The sequence below is a fragment of the Bactrocera dorsalis genome, chromosome 3, assembly GCF_023373825.1.
Source record: "Bactrocera dorsalis isolate Fly_Bdor chromosome 3, ASM2337382v1, whole genome shotgun sequence".
Classification (NCBI taxonomy): domain Eukaryota; kingdom Metazoa; phylum Arthropoda; class Insecta; order Diptera; family Tephritidae; genus Bactrocera; species Bactrocera dorsalis.
In genome coordinates, this window is record NC_064305.1 from 65100805 (window position 1) to 65119384 (window position 18580).

The window sequence follows — 18580 nt, forward strand, 5'->3', positions numbered from 1 at the left end:
AAAATTGTTGCACGAACGCCGCATTTTCGCAATCAATCATTGACAAATTGGACAACAAAAACTATTAACAAATAACGCATTTAACAACTGAGGAGAACAATAAAAACAGTAATAGTATATATGTTCGTGTGTATGTTGGCGCATTTAAAGCAATCGCTTATCAGCCATAAGCCATCCGCCAGCAATGCAGCCAAAAACGTGCCACAAACAGCATGCAACATGTGACAACATGCAACATGGTGCCAACAATTCAACGTTGCGATTTATTTTGCGCCCGTGCACTACCAAAATTTGCCGCTTACATATAGAAGCACATACATATGTACAATCATTTAAACAAAGCTATTTATTGGAGTAAAGCTTCGAATAGCAGGTGACTGACTGTAAGGGGTAGGCGAAGCCTATTAAAGGCAGCGTATAATATAAAAGTAAAGCTCTGCAACTTTGTATATAAATCGATCGATTTATAGCCAATTCCTTAGCGTCGGTTGCCGCTCTTACTAAGCTCTTTTATTTATTTTCGCTGCTACTAAAGCTGCTTATGTTCGAGTCTGCTCGCCTGCGAGCCAGTTAAAGCCATCACTCCATTTCCCATCGATCGCCCGCTAAAGCCAACAATTATTCGCACACGGTTTGCTCGTCGCGTTGTTGGTGTTTATTTGCGCACAGTTACAGTAGTGGCTGCGTTAATGGCACACATTTAGAGTACAAATTACCTAAATTACAATGGGTTGGGTTCTGCGTACAATAATCTAATTATCAAATAAACTTCTAAAATTAATTTAAAAAAAATGTTTCTGGTAACTAAAATTTTCATAACTATGGAGGACCTGAACAATTCATTTTTCCCATTATTGAGCCAAATAATCAGCTTTAAATCGACCAAAAAGATTGTGTTGTGTTTCGATCCTTTTTTTCAACCGTTGGCTCCATAGTGAATATCTGGTCAGTTGTTGATTTTTCAGGGATAAAGCCACACTTAAAAGTCCAATCAATTTATTGACGGTGGGCTTTAATATTTCCCACCCAATACTCTCGATAGAACCTTATATACAATGTTGAGGAGGCTAATCTACTGTAGTTGGCGCAAATTGTGGGGTCTCTGTTTCGTAGATTGGGCAGAGCACACTTAAATTCCAATCGTTTGTGCATGCTTTCGTCCGACCATATTAACAAATAGCTAATGCATGCTTACCGTTCAGTTCTTCGCCTTCGTTTTGAATAGCTCGGCTGGCAATCCATCGGCCTCCGTCGCTTTACTGTTTAACACTGTTAAAAGTAGCGTTGTGAGGTTATTCGAAACTTCTTTCATCCGCAATGCAGCATGGTTGCAGTAGGCGATCTGCCTTTACTTATCATACTTAGCTTTCTTTTGCCTTTTCCGAAACCAAAAATAAATTCGGTTGCGGCTGTACGTAAGGAGCTTGAAAATGAAGTCCCATACTTATACCGAGCTGCTGCTGGGCGCTCTCAGAGAAGAGGAGTGAAGTCGAGTATGAAAATCGTTCGGCTGTCTGTTACGATTCTACAACCAATATTTTTATTTAAAATGATTTATAATACCCAATAACCTATACTACTATGAGTCATAATTACAAACAATGATATCTTGCGTATCTTCCAACTTTGCGCGACTCACACTTCGTGAGTTTTACGACGAAATCGAGGAACTTGTTTTTCGCTCCTTTTGGGCGTTTGACCGATTTTTGCCTAGTCAAATACCGGAAAACAAATAGGTAAAGTTTATGGTAACATTACGACAAGGATATACTCATTTTACTCAAAAATATATAGATATAAAACAAATTGGATAATAAATATGGTTTTTATATAATAAATCTATCTATCTAATCGGAATATAATTTTAGTAATAATCGTGTTTTAATTTATGGTCCATAGTACATATTTATAATGGATAAAACATTTTTTACTTACCGTACTTCCGAACTCTTTTGTTCTAACTTACATTGATATAGTTTCTTTAGCATTACGTCGACCCAATCTGATGATTTTGGCTTATCAGACAATATATCGATCTTACGAAAACCTTTAAAAAGGCTATAACACCAAAACACACCGAAATTAACATTTTTCTTGTTTATTTTGTTTTACTTTCAATCCCTTATTGTTTCCTTATTTTTATGCCCAACACTGTGCGCAGATTTGTTTTTCATCGTTTGTTCATTGCTTTTTGCATTTGTGATTGTTTTGCGCGCGTGTTGCACCACAAATTTGAGCTGCTTTTGTTGTCATGCGCTAAGCCATCAATTTGGCAGCTAAGGAGGTTGCTGTTGCTGTTGCTGCTGCTGCTGCCGTAACAATTGCCAGCGGCCGCTTGTTGTCGGTACACAGCCAATCGACAGTCATTGCCCTAGTTATTTTTTCCTTTGGCTTTGGCTTTAGATTTGCGGTGTATTTTCTGCTTTATTTGTTTTTGTTTTGCTTCGCTCGCCTTTGATCGATTTGTGCCAACGAGATTTTGTTATATTGGCTTTCATTTATTGCTAATTGAATGATGATGATAAAATGTGTAAATTTAATAGCAAATTGTTGGTGAATTCATAGCTCCCTGATGCAAGTTAAAGTCATATGTATGTATGTATATAATTGATAAGAAATTTCAAAATGAGTTTATTTACCAAACTGGAACTAGATATTATTGAAGAATGTTTGTACATAACTAGATGCATATGTATATCCACATAGCAATTTCTTGAGCGGTTTCGTGGTATTCATCGATTTAATACAATTATTCCTTTTATTATTTCCGACGCAAACGATCAATTCTATTAAGAATTGTATTTCATTAAATTGTCAGTTCTTTGAGTTGACTTTTGCGCTGAAATACATATGTATATGTATGATAATTTTAGCTTTGGCGTCGATCTCCAATACTAAGGAAATATCTAGCTCTACTGATGTAATATAATATAATAATATAAAATGAGTACTAAGGGAGTAGCCGTAAGTTACAGGTAGATACCCCCCAATTTATACAGGGTTTGTCCGGAAAGTAATTGGACTGATTTTCTTTCGCCGCGACTGTATTGGATGCGGTAGAGGGCGTTCCTAGCTCACGAACGATCGGCTGGTCGGTTGTCTCCGAGCACCTGGAGCGTCAGGACAAACATTTTTGCGCGACGTGTTTCTGTGAGTGGTGCAAGCCGAAAATTCAGCGTTCGTTAGAGCAGAGATTAAATTCTGTGTGAAATTCGCTAAATCTGCGACAGAGACGTTTGATATAATCCAGCGGGCTTACTCAGATGTTGCTTTCGCAACAAGTGGTGTGTTTCTGTGGCACAAGGCTTATTTGGAGGGCCGGGAAGAGGTCGCTGATGAAGACCGGAAGAATGAGCAAATTCAAAGTGATGCTCATTGTCTTTTTTGACATCAAAGGCATCATCCACCATGAATTTGTTCCTCTTGAACAAACCGCCAACGCCAAGTTTCACGTGAAAGTTCTCAAGAGACTAAAGCGAAGGGCCGATCGGGTCCGACAAAACATCGCAGCCGATTGGAAGTTGCAGCACGACAACACCCCGGCTCACACCGCCTTTCTTATGAACAACAACCTAACCAAGGCCGACATGCCAACGCTTCCGCAACCTCCCTACAGCTCAGGTATGGCCCCGCGGACTTTTTTTTGTTTCCTTACCTGAAAAAGCCGATAAAAGGCAAGCATTTTGAAATGACAGAAGAGAACCAAGCAGCATGCACCTCGGGTCTCAAGGCTATTCTGGATAATGTCTTCCGTGGACGCCTTCAAAACGATGGCAGCATGCATCGACGCAGAAAGTTTTATAAAGAATGTAAGGATTGGATTGGAGGATGGAGTCATGTGTAGAAGTTCACGCAAGTGAGGAAAGTTCCTCTGATCGCCATTCACTGGGAGTGGCCAGAAACGATTCTTTTACATATGACTCAGGCAGCTCACTACTTCCGGTCTTTGACAAGTATCCTCTGGGTAGCCAAAGAATATCCGTTTAAAGACGAGCTAAAGTGAGGAGGCGAAACATCCCACCCTAGGAGTGTGCGCTGGGTTTGGGACCCGCCACGTAAAAACACAAACCCCAGCGAATAGCAACAACCAGCCTCGGATGAGAGACCCCCCTTTTGATGACGACCATGGCAAACGAAATAAGGACTATGATTTGAGGGCATGCACCTGGAATGTCCGGTCCCTTAATTGGGAAGGTGCCGCTGCCCAGCTGGTAGATATCCTCGTAAAGATAAAGGCTTGACATCACCGCCGTCCAAGAAATGCGATAGACGGGACAAGGACAGAAACGAGTAGGTCCTGTGACATTTACTACAGTGGCCCTATAAAGGAGCGCAAGTTTGGTGTTGGATTCGTGGTGGTAGAGACGACTCTGTCGCCGAGTAGTACTATCATTCACTCCGGAAATGAACGTCTAGCCACAATCCGCATCAAAGCGAGGTTCTTCAACATATCGCTGATTTGCGCCACGCCCCCACGCCCCGACGGAAGAGAAGGACAATGTGGACGATGGACGATGAGTGCTTGGAGCGCACTTATGAGAGATGCCCCGCCTACGATGTCAAAATCGTGCTTGGCGACTTCAACGCCAGGGTAGGCAAAGAAGGTTATCTTTGGCACTACGGTCGGTAAATTCAGCTTCCACGAGGAAACATTCCCAAATGGGTTGTGGCTGATCGACTTCGCCGTGGGCCCGAAATATGGTTATCTGTAGTACTAGATTCCAGCATAAGAAGATACATCAAGCTACCTGGCTGTCTCCATCGAAAAACCACCAACCAGATCGATCAATTGTTGTGATAGACGGAAGACACGTCTCCAGTGTTTTAGATGTGCGTGCGCTCCGAGGGTCCTAACATCGACTCGGACCACTATATTGTTGCAGCCAAAATTCGCACCGCCTCTTTGCAGCAAATAACTCACGCCAACAAACACAAGGAAAGGTTCGACGTCGAGAAGCTGCAATCACAACAGGACAGCCGAAAGATTTTCTACTCGGCTTGCACTCTGCTCTCAAAGAAGACAATAAGAGAGCACTCGTCAACAAACTCGGTATAAGGGAACTGTGGGACGGCATTTCAAACCTCCTTAAGCAGCTGTAACCGAAACCATTGGTTTTCGGAAAGTGCAAAAGAACAACTGGTACGACGAGGAGTGCCGTTGTCGCAGCGGAGAGAAAACAGGCTGCTACCTCGCAACGTGACGATCGACCACAACACGTGCGGGATGGGGATAGATACCGAGAGTTGAAGAGGGAATCGAGACGCATTTTGCAGACAGAAGAATAAAGAGGCCGAAATGCGTGAGTACGAACAGCTTGATAAGCTGGCCGACAGGGGTAATTCTCGAAAATTCTACGAAAAAATACGGCGGCTTGCAGAAGGTTTCAAGACCGGAGGCATACTCCTGTAGAAACCCCCCAAGGTAATCTAGTTACCGATGCCCAGAGCATACTTAAATTATGGAGGGAACACTTCTCCAGCCTTCTGAATGGCAGTGAACACATAACACCAGGAGAAGGCGAACCCGATTCCCCCAATCGATGACGAAGGAGCAGGCGTTCCATTGCCCGACCATGAAGTAGTTCGAATAGCAATTACCCGCCTGAAGAATAAGAAATCGGCTGCCGCCGACGGATTGCCGGCAGAGCTCTTCACACACGGCGGCGAAGAACTGATAGGAAGCATGCATCAGCTTCTTTCTGAAATATGGTCGGACGAAAGCATGCCCAACGATTGGAATTTAAGTGTGCTCTGCCCATCCCACAAAAAGGAAGACCCCACAATCACAAACATTGCATATAAGGTTCTAGCGGGTGTATTGTGTGAAAGATTAAAGGCCACCGTCAACAAATTGATTAGATCTTATCAGTTTGGTTTTAGGCCTGGAAAATCAACAACTGACCAGAGATTCATCATGCGCCAAATCTTGGAAAAGACCCGTGAAAGGAGAATCGACACTCACCACCTATTCGTCCGATTTCAAAGCTGCTTTCGACAGCACGAAAAGGAGCTGCCTTTATGCCGCGATGTCTGAATTTTGGTATCCCCGCAAAACTAATACGGCTGTGCAAACTGACCTTGAGTAACACCAAAAACTCGCGATCGGGAAGGATCTCTCCGAGCCGTTCGATATTAAATGAGGTTTCAGACAAAGGGGCTCGCTATCGTGCGACTTCTTCAATCTGCTGCTGGAAAAAATAACTTGAGCTGCAGAGCTGAATGGGGAAGGTACTATCTTCTACAAGAGTGTACAACTGCTGGCGTATGCCGATGAAATTGGTATCAACGGTCTCAACACCCGCGCCGTTAGTTCTGCTTTCTCCAGACTGGACAAGGAAGCAAAAGAAATGGGTCTGGCAGTGAACGAGGGCAAGACAAAATATCTCCTGTCATCAAACAAACAGTCGTCGCAACTCGCGACTTGGCACACACGTCACTCTTGACGGTCATAACTTTGAAGTTGTAGATAATTTTTTTTTGTTTTTTTTTCGTCTATCTTGGAACCAGCGTAAACACCACCACAATGTCAGCCTGGAAATTTCAACGCAGGATTACTCTTGCCAACTGGTGCTACTTCGGACTGAGTAGGCAATTGAACAGTTAAGTCCTCTCTCGACGAACAAAAACCAAACTTTACAGTCGCTCATAATTCTCGTCCTACTAGATGGTGCAGAGGCTTGGACGATGACAACAAACCGATGAGTCGACGTTGCGAGTTTCGAGAGAAAAGTTCTGCGAAAGATGTATGGTCCTTTGCGCGTTGGCAATGGCGATATCGCATTCGATGGAATGATGAGCTGTACGAATATACGACGACATTGACATAGTTCAGCGAATTAAAAGACAGCGGATACGCTGGCTAGGTCATGTTGTCCGGATGGATGAAAACACTCCAGCTCTGAAAGTATTCGACGCAGTACCCGCCGCGGGAAGCAGAGGGAAGAGGAAGTACCTCCACTCCGGTGGAAGGACCAAGTGGAGAAGGACCTGGCCTCGCTTGGATATCCAATTGGCGCCACGTAGCGAAGAGAAGAAACGACTGGCGCGCTGTTGTTGACTCGGCTATAATCGCGTAAGCGGTGTCTACGCCAGTAAAGAAGAAGAAAGGATTGGTTCAATAATTTTTTTCAGTTAAACCCATAATGATGTCATAATCCGAACTGAATTAGTATATTCGACTCATCGATAGAAATACACGCTAGAAGCGCTAGGAAGCGCTCACACACATTTGGTTTGTTGGCTAGTATTAATCCCAGCAAATGCATTATAATAGTTTTGCCAAAAGTGTGTCTGCCGAGTGGTTTGAACTTCAGTCTGGCAACAGGCAAAAGCTCGATGGTTTGGAAGAAGGTGTGTAGTTAATTCCACTCGCCTTCTTCCATACAACTTTGGTAATTTGCGTTCGGTAAGATACCTGTAAGTAACCTTACCGTATGTGAGCCTATTGGATAGTTTCAAGTCAGAAATCCTACCACAGCAGCACGTTCTGGCAGCTGCGTAAGTTTTGGTGGAAACTGAGTGTAAAGAACAAAACATTTCAATGGGTCAAAATATTTTGGAAACAGTATTTCACTACAATTTTAGTCCTATTATGCCAATAGAGTAAAGGCTTTTATTTTCATACCCTGAGCATACCCTTAAGTTTGCCAGCAAGTTTGTAACATCCAGAAGGAAATCTCAGAGACTTTATATAAGTACATATATATAAATGATTATGTCCGCCTGACTGTCTGTCTCTCTCTTTATCTGTATATACCCTAGTCTAACAATTTTTGAGATATAGATCTTAACTATTGTACACGTCCTTTTCTCTCCAAGAAACGGTCATCTGTCGGCACCACCGATGTCGGACCACTATAGCATAGAGCTGCGGAATAAGGTGCCAGAAAACTTTTTAACTTGACAAAATATCTTTACGAAATTTGGCATAGCTTATTGTCTAAGGCAGAGAAGCAATCTCCGAAAAATATGGTCAGATCGATTAACCGTAGCACATAGCTGTCGTACAAACTGACCGATCTATATCAAATTTCTGTAAGAAATTCAACTGATTCAGGTGTTTCTTCAGAGCCTCAAGTGGACCATTTGCAACCAGAAAATGAAATTTAACCCGGATCAACCGAATCGATAAATTTTTCTTTCTTAGATTCAAACAATCGTTCGTATGTTCGCGATAAGTTTGATCTGAATATGTCAATTAATGTGTGTTTGGTAGCTCTTTGTTTACAACAAGAAAGATTTGCCTGGCGATTGGATCTTGAAAGCATAATACGTCAGAAAACTCTTAATAATAATAATTAATGAAATTTTCAAAAAAATCATCAAACTAACGGAGCAATTTTCTGATAAATCAGCTAGTTTCTAAATATTTTGCTTTTATTTTTATTATTTCTTAATTCATATGAGCTTGCACTTGAAAAACCATAAACATATACCTACCATATATGGCACAAGCAATATTTATTACAATGGTGTGCAATTAGTAACGAGCCGATCGATTGTAGACCGAACAAAACAATGGGAAATCAACGCCGAATGCTCAAGTGCCAACACAAACAAATTGATATTATGTGAAAACGGCGATATGGATTTCATTTTCCAACTCTTGTGATTAATTGCTGTGGGCGTAGACAACATCAGATAAGGCCACGCTAAACGCCGTAAACAATAAATCATACATAAGAAAACAAAAACAACAAACGGCGATAAAATCAAACACACAATTTCAAGTGGTGCAAAATGATTTGCTTGAAAGGCGCTCACTTTGTGGAAAATCTCAAACAATTTTATATAATTATTCTGATTAAATAAATCTACGCAGATTTTTACGAAATATTTAAACAATTTCATTAATTTTCTGCTCTTAGATAACATAAGTAAATCAAAAAAACCGCGCATGCGCGAGAGTTTATGTGAATCTGTTAGCAGCGCTACCAGCTTCAGTGATCGTATATGTATGTACGTTTGTATGTATATGTATCATAAATTATTACTATTCACCATTGTCTTGCCATTTCTGGTGCGTATTCAAGCCATTCGCCGCATTTTCGCAGCATATCGTGGCGAGGCATCTAAAGTTTTCAAAAATAAACTGAAAATATATTATTTATAACACCCAAATGTGAAATTCACATTCCATACCAATTTTTCTAGTTGTTGCTATTGTGATCCCCCCCGTTATGTCAGCTAACACCTTTTTTCCGAACATTATCCAACTTTATTAATTTCTGTTTTGAATTCAGACGATTTTATACGAATTTGTTTATCTTCACAACCACAATATCCAATGAAATCGATCAGAAAAATTATTTCACAGCCTCTCATATGGTAGCATGACAATTTTGCCAAAATTTTCCTTCAATTTTTCATGGTTCACCTACCATTTCATGAAGATGTACGAGTATCATATTTTTGGCAAAACTTATTATGATTTTATTAATCCATTAAACCCATTTTTATAGTACAATTCGTCTTTAGTTGTTTGGTTTATTTCTCTTCACAAATCATTCTTTTGAGTTATGAGGACTGGAAAGCGGGTGATTGATATCAGATCCAAAGAATACTTTAAATTTCGAAGCCTAATTCATAAATTTTGACGCCCTTTGCACAGAATTTTCGCATATTCAAGTGGTTTGTTCGATCTCGATATACGAGGTGTGTTCAAAAAGTATCGCGAATTTTGTGATTCAAAATTATTTATTTATTCATGAATATCTATTTTGTCCCCTTCAAAGTAATCCCCATGAGATATTATACACTTGTGCCAACGGTTTTTCCAATCTTCGAAGCACTTCAAAAAATCATTTTTTTTTATCTTCTTCAGCTCCTCCTTCGATGCCGTCTTTATCTCGTCAAGAGAAGCGTAACGTCGTCCTTTCATGGGCCTCTTCAGTTTAGGGAACAAGAAAAAGTCACAGGGGGCCAGATATGGGGAATACGGTGGCTGCGGCATCATTAGTGTGTTGTTTTTGGCCAAAAAGTCGCGCACAAGCAACGATGTGTGAGCAGGGGCGTTATCGTGGTGCAAAAGCCAATTTTTGTTCTTCCACAAATCCGGGCATTTCTGGCGGATTGCTTCGCGCAAATTGCGCATAACTTGCAGGTAATATTCCTTATTGACCGTTCTTCGTTAGCATTTACAACAAAAGATAGGGACAGCAAACGACGCCATTCCGCTCTTTTGACATTTCTTTTCAGTAAGATTTGCCATTTCATCCAATCGAAATTTGGAGTCAGTGGCCTCAATTTTAAAAGCTTTATGGTCATCATATCAACAATTGAGCATTTAGTGGAATTTAAACCACAGTACAAAATGTTGCCGTGGCAGTGAGGCAAAGACGTGCCCGAATTGCTGCCGCTAATGCATCAAATGAGGAGGACCCAAATCGGTCTCTCACACGACGTTCTCAAGCGTTTGGCATCTCTGTGATGCCATAGTAGCGAATTTTGCGAAAAGATCTTATCCTACATCCTTACAAGATCAAATTGACACAAACACTAAAGCCGCTTGACCACCAGAATCGTCGTATGTTAGTGAATTGGGCTGAGCAACAACTTGAAAATTATCCGGATTTTCAATGAAAAATCATTTTTAGCGATGAGTCACATTTCTGGCTGAATGGCTTCGTCAATAAGCAAAGTATCCATGAGTCCCCGTTGAATCCCGAAAAAATTACGGTTTGGTGCGGTTTATGGACCGTACTTCTTCCGTGATGATCAAAACTGCCACGTTATTGTGAATGGGAATCGTTACCGCTCAATGATAACCTGATATTTTTGGCCCAAATTCTATGATATGAACTTGGACAATATGTGGTTCTAACAAGACGGCCACAAGCCACACAGCGAATGTCATAATCGATTTATTGAAAACCACGTTTAGTGAACGTGTTATCTCACGAAATGGCCGAGTCATTTGGACGCCTCGGTCGTGCGATTTGACACCGTTAAACTATTTTTTGTAGGGCTACGTCATGTCTATGGTCTATGCCAACAAGTCAGCGACGATTGATGAACTTCGTACGAATATCGAACCTGAAATTGCAGCAGTAATGGGCTATTTATTCTTGAAAAGCGTCTGAAATTGTGTTCAGCGTCTAGACTTCTGCAAGAGTGTCCGTGGTGACGATGCATAATGGCATCGAATGTACTTTCACAGCAATAAAGATATTCATTGATAACCCAACCCGTTTAGGTTTTATTTAAAAAAAAAAAAACTTTTGTACCGCTCTTATTGAAATCCCCGTTATGTCAGCTAACACCTTTTTTGCGAACTTTATCCAACTTTATTAATTTCTGTTTTGAATTCAGACGATTTTATACGAATTTGTTTATCTTCACAACCACAATATCCAATGAAATCGATCAGAAAAATTATTTCACAGCCTCTCATATGGTAGCATGACAATTTTGCCAAAATTTTCCTTCAATTTTTCATGGTTCACCTACCATTTTTTGAAGATATATCATTTTTTTTGCAAAACTTATTATGAGTTTATTATTCCATTAAACGCATTTTTATAGTACAATTCGTCTTTAGTTGTTTGGCTTATTTCTCTTCATAAATCATTCTTTTGAGATCTAAGGACTGGAAAGCGTAGAATTGATATCAGAAGAATAAATTTCGAAGCATAATTCACAGATTTTGACGCACTTTGCACAGAATTTTCGCATATTCAAGTGGTTTGTTCGATCTCGATATACGAGGTGTGTTCAAAAAGTATCGCGAATTTTGTGTTTTTTTCAAAAATTATTTAAATATTTATGAATATCTAATTTGTCCCCTTCAAAGTAATCCCCATGAGATATTATACACTTGTGCCAACGGTTTTTCCAGTCTTCGAAGCACTTCAAAAAATCATTTTTTTTTATCTTCTTCAGCTCCTCCTTCGATGCCGTCTTTATCTCGTCAAGAGAAGCGTAACGTCGTCCTTTCATGGGCCTCTTCAGTTTAGGGAACAAGAAAAAGTCACAGGGGGCCAGATCTGGGGGATACGGTGGCTGCGGCATCATTAGTGTGTTGTTTTTGGTCAAAAAGTCCCGTTATAGTGGTGCAATTTTTTTGATAGGTAAAAATCGAAGACGATCCAAAACACGTGCAAGCAAAGCAGCAGTCAACAATTAAATGAACATTCAAAATAGCCGAGCTTGTCGGCATAAGTGAGAGACATGAGTACCAACATAACACCTCAAAAAATTCGAAATTCAAATATACGTAACCCTAAAATTCAAAATTCGCGATACTTTTTAAACACACCTCATAGCTGATAAACGAAGTGACCGATTCCACTCAAGTTCTTGTATGGAAAACTTTTATATTTGAGGGTATCTTAAAAATTTTGCAAAAATTACACAGCGGATAGCGTATAGCTGCCATTGAAACTGACCGATTCTACTGACCGAAATCAAGAAAAATATTTTTTATACCCTTTTCGGTTACAAAAAATGCAGACAAAGTTAACGTATTTTCTTATTTTAAAGTATTTTTTTCAGGCAGTCTGTGAGTTGACTTCCGGCATATAAACTGGCTACCGAAAACTTATCGATTTCCTTAGAAAAGTGTATATTTTCTATATTTATTTTTTTCTATTTCTTTACCATTGTAACTACATAGTTAACATAAAATAAACTAACGAACAATGTGTTTAGCTTATTTTATAGTATAAAACAATTAATGGTGCTCTGCGTATAAATTGAGGAGAGTCTGGCTACAGCATAGGGTGATGCGATTTTTTACGCTTAAGCCTTTATTTTCATTTACTTTGAGCGACAAAAGCTCTGACTGCAGTGTTCACATGGTTAGAAACTCTTTTTTATAAGAGACTTTGGGTGTTTGTAGAGTCAATTCCCAGATTGCGTTCAAGGTCGTGACTGCGAACATACCAAGACGCATTGACGGCGCATCTTAAAATTTGTTTTGGAATCGCTAGATTTATACAGCAGTACTAGGGCTTGAGCAGCCCCAAAATTGTATCTATAAGTCCAATATGATATGGTATTTGCACACCGTTTAAGTACAGAGGCTGAGACCTAGTATGTGAAATCCATTTATGCAGTTTATATTTTGCCGACAGACAAAACTGCAGTATCATCTGCAAATTTTGCTGTATATAATTGTCATCGCTTGTAAAGAGAAGGAAAAAAATGGATGCTAACGCATTACCCTGCGGAACACCAGCTTTTATTTCCTTTAAATCAGAGTACATATCTCACTGTTTCATTTGAAAAAAAAAAATGATCCGAAAAGTATTATTTTATGATTTTGTTATATTATTTTGTTAGAAGCATATAATTTTTGTTTAGGAGCCCGCAATTGCAAACTTTATCAAAAGCTTTAGGAACGTCGAGGTAGACGGCCGAGCAAACTTTTTGTCTTCAAAGCATTTTGACTCGAGTTATTCTATGCACTTGGCGAATAATGGAGTGATTTCGAAAGCCAAACTGATGCACTGGTATCAGCTTACTCCCATCAATTAAGTAGTTATATGTAATTACAGTTATTTTTTTTTAAATATTTAATTTCTGCGCAAGCTTTATATTATATATTTTCTTATAGTCAGATTATTTTTGGTTTTCTTTTCTTTTTCAATTTCTTATTTAATTTTAGTTTTCTTCTTTTATTTATTTATTTATTTTTTTCACGTTTTTTTGTGTTTTTTTTTTTTTGTTGTTGTAAATAAGTGGAACTGCGGTTCCCATCATTTACACGCAGCTAAAATAAGTTTCCCAATTTTCACTAACCATTCATTTCTAATAAATTGTTGTTGTGCATTTGAAATATTCGACAAAGGTAGCTTACTAACATGAGTTGATTATCTGCGAATGTGAATAAAGCATTATTCACAATTCTGGAATAACAACAGTAAATTATCAAGCAGAAATGCGCAACTACATAAATATCTCAGCGTAAACAACGTTAGCTCACACATACACATTGTGGTATGATGTTGCAGTTATTGTTGTTGGTTTTTAGTTTTAATTTTACGCTAAGAGCTCTTTAATTTTGTTTTATCACTTTTAAACGCTTCAGTTTCTGTGTTAGCTATTACATATGAACATGCCTACATACTTACACACATATATATGTATGTATATATTTACTAATATATATATTTGTTGTGGTTTGCCAGCGTCTTAATTGTGTTTTATTGCTTCTCACAATGTTTTATTTATTTCTTATATCAACAATTTGTTGATGAAGCCGTCACTGTCATTATACACCTGCGTACAATTTTATGTATTTATTTCAGTTGCACACACACACGCATTCATACATTTATAGGTTATGTTTGTAACTACAATCATAGGAAATTATGTTTTGCCACCTATCGAATACTCACACAAAAATCGAAACTGTTGCTGGCAACAAATTACAACATACATTCATGTGCCTGTATATGTGTATGTAACTATGTACGAGTATATCTGTTTGTATTTGTGTCCATATTTGGATGTTTATAATGTGGCATCGCTTATTTCACGCCACTCGTAAAATCATTTTATGTGATTTTTTGTTAGTTTGTTAGGCGATGAGATTATTGTAATTGTTTCGTTGATATTTACTTGGTTATTTTCTTTTATTAAGGAAGGAAGAAGAGGCGTTTTTTTTCCTTTTGTTTTATAGCCTAAATTTTCACTCTTTTTCTTCCGAAATGTGTGTTTTCTATTTTGATTTTTACACCCATATGCCATGATTTTTTATAAAAAGATGTTTTTGGCATATGAGATGGTTAGGTTAGCCTAGGTTCGATGGCTGATCTGAAGAGATCGCACGTGAACAGCTATGTGTAGTACTTTGGGAAGCCAAAGAAAAGAAGAACTCCTGTGTTCGAACTTACTATATAAATTAGTAAAACCTTTAAATACTTGCAAAAGGCTTTTGCGACAGCGCATGTACCGATGGTGGCTCAGCTGCCGCGAAGCCCAGCTATCTACGGGAGCACCGACCCGCTCCCATTCTACTAATAGCGATTCTAAGGTGCCTTTCCTTGCTAGCTCATTAAATTTACAATTTCCTGCGATTACGCTGTGACCTGGCATCCATACCACAATCATATCACAAAGGCACTGGATGCTATTGTTAGCGTGGTTAGGTGCTCCTTGACCATCCCTGAACGCACTATTAATAAGTTGAAGGCTAGTATCGCCACTCTGCTATCTGAGTGGATGGTCACTTCTCTGAAGAAGACTGCACTCCGGAACAGTAAATCTACTGCTATCTTAATAGTTGCAATTTTGGCTTGGAAAACAGTGCAATAGAAGTCTGAAGCTGGAGTTGATAGAGAGCAACTGACAGTAAGCCGTCAGCCATTTCTAAAATGCCGCAAACACCAGCCCAGTGTTCTACCAAAGTCCTGTAGAGCTAATCCTACTCTCATAATCCAGTTTCAAAGCTAAAGTTGTCCAGGAGTTGAATGACTGTGACGGACGCAGGTCATTCAGCGTTACCCAGGATGCATCAACTTGGAGGCGACCTGTTTTACATGAGTAGATTAAGTGATAATTTTTCTGCCGCTGTATATATTCACAAGATAACTGACATAAGAATGTAAATCGGATGCCCTTTTGCACTTCTGAACAAGAAAGAGTACGGTTGGCATCATATTGCCATTTTGGCCGCAGAGTTTTCACATGCTTCAGAGCAGAATTGTCTGTAGTCCACTTTACACCTTTGGTTTCTGGTGTGTACATGATTTAAACAACTGCCATAAAACGACATAGAAACACCTTCGACAGTTCTTCTGAAACTATGAAGTGGTATAAAAATTGACGTTCCCTTTGCTCTATCCATTGCATGTACCGATTTCTTCATACCATAACTGGCTAAAGGAAGTGACCCATACATTTTTTGAGATGCCAACTATCTCAGCTACATCGCCCATCTTCAATTTGCGTTCGATCAATAAATGATTATCGACTGGAAAAAGCCTACGTAATTTTAACAGGCAGATTCTCCGCCTTGAAGTTTTATATAACTTTTCTTGTTATCATGTAGAGAAGTTCACATTTTTTTACCCACCTCAACCCCCCCACAAAAAATTTAATATATTTAGGTCAGCGTGTTAGCGGCCCATTATCGCCAACCGTTAATATTTAAGAGAATTAAATTGCATCCATAAGTGATAATTAAACACATAAAATATTCCGAATATAAAGCTTCCAACATCTCCTTTAACACTCTCCCTCTGATTTTCCAGTACAGTCATTACATCAACCCACATCAAAAATTCATTGAACTGTTAAAATTTTGATTTTCGGGAAATGGATGCATGCCACAGTGACACTAAGCATGCTTACATAATAAATTATATTTCCTACAACAAACTACTCTCACTTTCAACTTCACGTTTAGTAGCAAACTAATAAAAAATTAGGTGATTTGTCGGTGGACAAAACAAACGGCTAAGTCTTAGCTATGAACATATTTATTTAAATGCCTATTAATATGTCACTATGTCACATTTATTGCATAATCATATAGTAAAGTAATTGCATGGAAACAAATACTGGCATTTATATTTTAATTATGTCGGTTTTTCTGCATGCAATGTTCGACATTTTTGCACCCGAAACACACCAAGCACAAGGCGACTCCTATTAAAATATTCGCGTTCGAAAACAAAATGAATATGTAATAAATAAGGTAGTACAAATTTCGGACGGAAACCAAATAGAAGTTTTGAAAATTTGTACCAAGACCGTCTGATTAAAAAAGGCAAGAGTGAAGGCGGCGCTAACGAGGATAACAGCTAAGAGTAGACGAGCCCTTTTGGCCAAAGTAAGTTAGTCCATACCGCTGCACCAATATGGAGGACAACGCTGCGACGGAAAACGTACGCAGAAAATGCGAAGCCAATAATCTGATAATCGAGGTTGCAAGTGCCTACCGAACTGTATCACATCAGACGGCTGGAATCATAGCAGGTCTAATGCCACCAAATATTATATAATGGCCATGGAAATTAAGCGAATATTCGATAAAACGAATGGCAGAAACGATGGGACGAAACAACGAAGGGGAGATGGATCCACAGGTTTATAAGAAGCATACAAACATGGATAGAACGGAAACATGGGGATACTGCTTTCTGCCTTACAAAATAAATAACAAAAAATAATAATTATTGGGTCGACATAATCGCCTAAAACAATTCAGACAACTATGGATCCATTCTGAACCACATTTACTCTGGTGGATAATGCGCATTCTTAGAGGTAAAGTACATGTACACTGAAAACGCTATTGCCGATGAAGACCCGAATGAGTCAATCCGTCATCACATGCAATAATTGCAGCTATGCCCATTCGCTTTATGGAAACTTTTGCGGAAATATATTTGGGCTTACAAAATCCACCTCGTGCAAGCCGTCTAGATTAAAATTAAATGGCCACACGTCTCGATAAGAAAATTTTTTTCAGAGATGAAGCTTACTTTTGATTGAATGGGTATGTAAATAAATAAAACTGTCACATGATAATCCACAAGTCATTGTTGCAACACCGTTACATTCTTAAATAGCAATCTGAAGTAATACGAGTAAAATGGTTCTAAAGGCAAAGTATCGTTTAAACAATTTATTTCTTTTATGGGTTAGGTTTGATTAATCTATTCGGTCAATAAGGCACTCATAGACCAGTTTGGTCCTTTGCGATACCAGATGGAGTTCTGTTGCTAAGTCCAAGAGGCTTGACGCGAATTTTAACAGACTCTGAGGCCTCACTATCGATACCTCCCCCAGTGCATCGTGCCGTGGGGGCCCCAGGTGCTTACAGCGTAGTCTTGCCAATGCGGGACAAGTGCACAAGAGTTGCTCTAGACATTTCCTGCAGTTTTCTCGTTCTGTCAGCAGCATCCTGTGGGCGTGTCGCCACTAGACAGTGACTAGTTAGTATTCCGATCATGTTAGTGCAGTCTCTTCTATCGAGTGCCAATAGGAATTTTGTGTACTTCCGATCTACCGTTTTGCTCATGACTTTTACAGTTTTGCACCCAGTCGTATAAATAATGAATGAATTTCCCAATGTTGATCACGTTTTCGGATGTTAGCCGTACGCCATTCTTGGCAATCTCCTCCATTATTTTTGTGGCCCCAGTGAAAGTGAAATTGCTTGCTTCTGGCAACACTTGACTTGGCTGTCTACGTAGATGTTGACTCTGAAATTGTCTGCAGATGCATTAGAGCTAGCTCCGTGGCTTTTACAATAGCAAAAACCTCAGCTTGAAATATACTGCAGTAGTCTGGCAACTTAAAAGTTTGCCTTATACTTTACTCTGGACAGTATATTCCTGCACCAACTCCATCGTCCATTTTCAATTCATCCGTATAGATGTTTAGAGTGTTGGGCATACCTTTACACAAACCATCTTTTTCTATGTTTACTTTAAGCCTTCTTTCCCAGTGGAAAAGTGGGATCATGTAGTCGGTGTTTACCCAGCCGCCGTTGCCCACCGAGCTATACCTATATGTAAATTCATCTGCAGTCAGTAATCGTACCGCCGATTATAAAGCATTGCTATTTTTTCTCGTTATTTCTTCCACGTTGTGCTTCTGCAGATTTGATATCCAAGACTACCCCAGG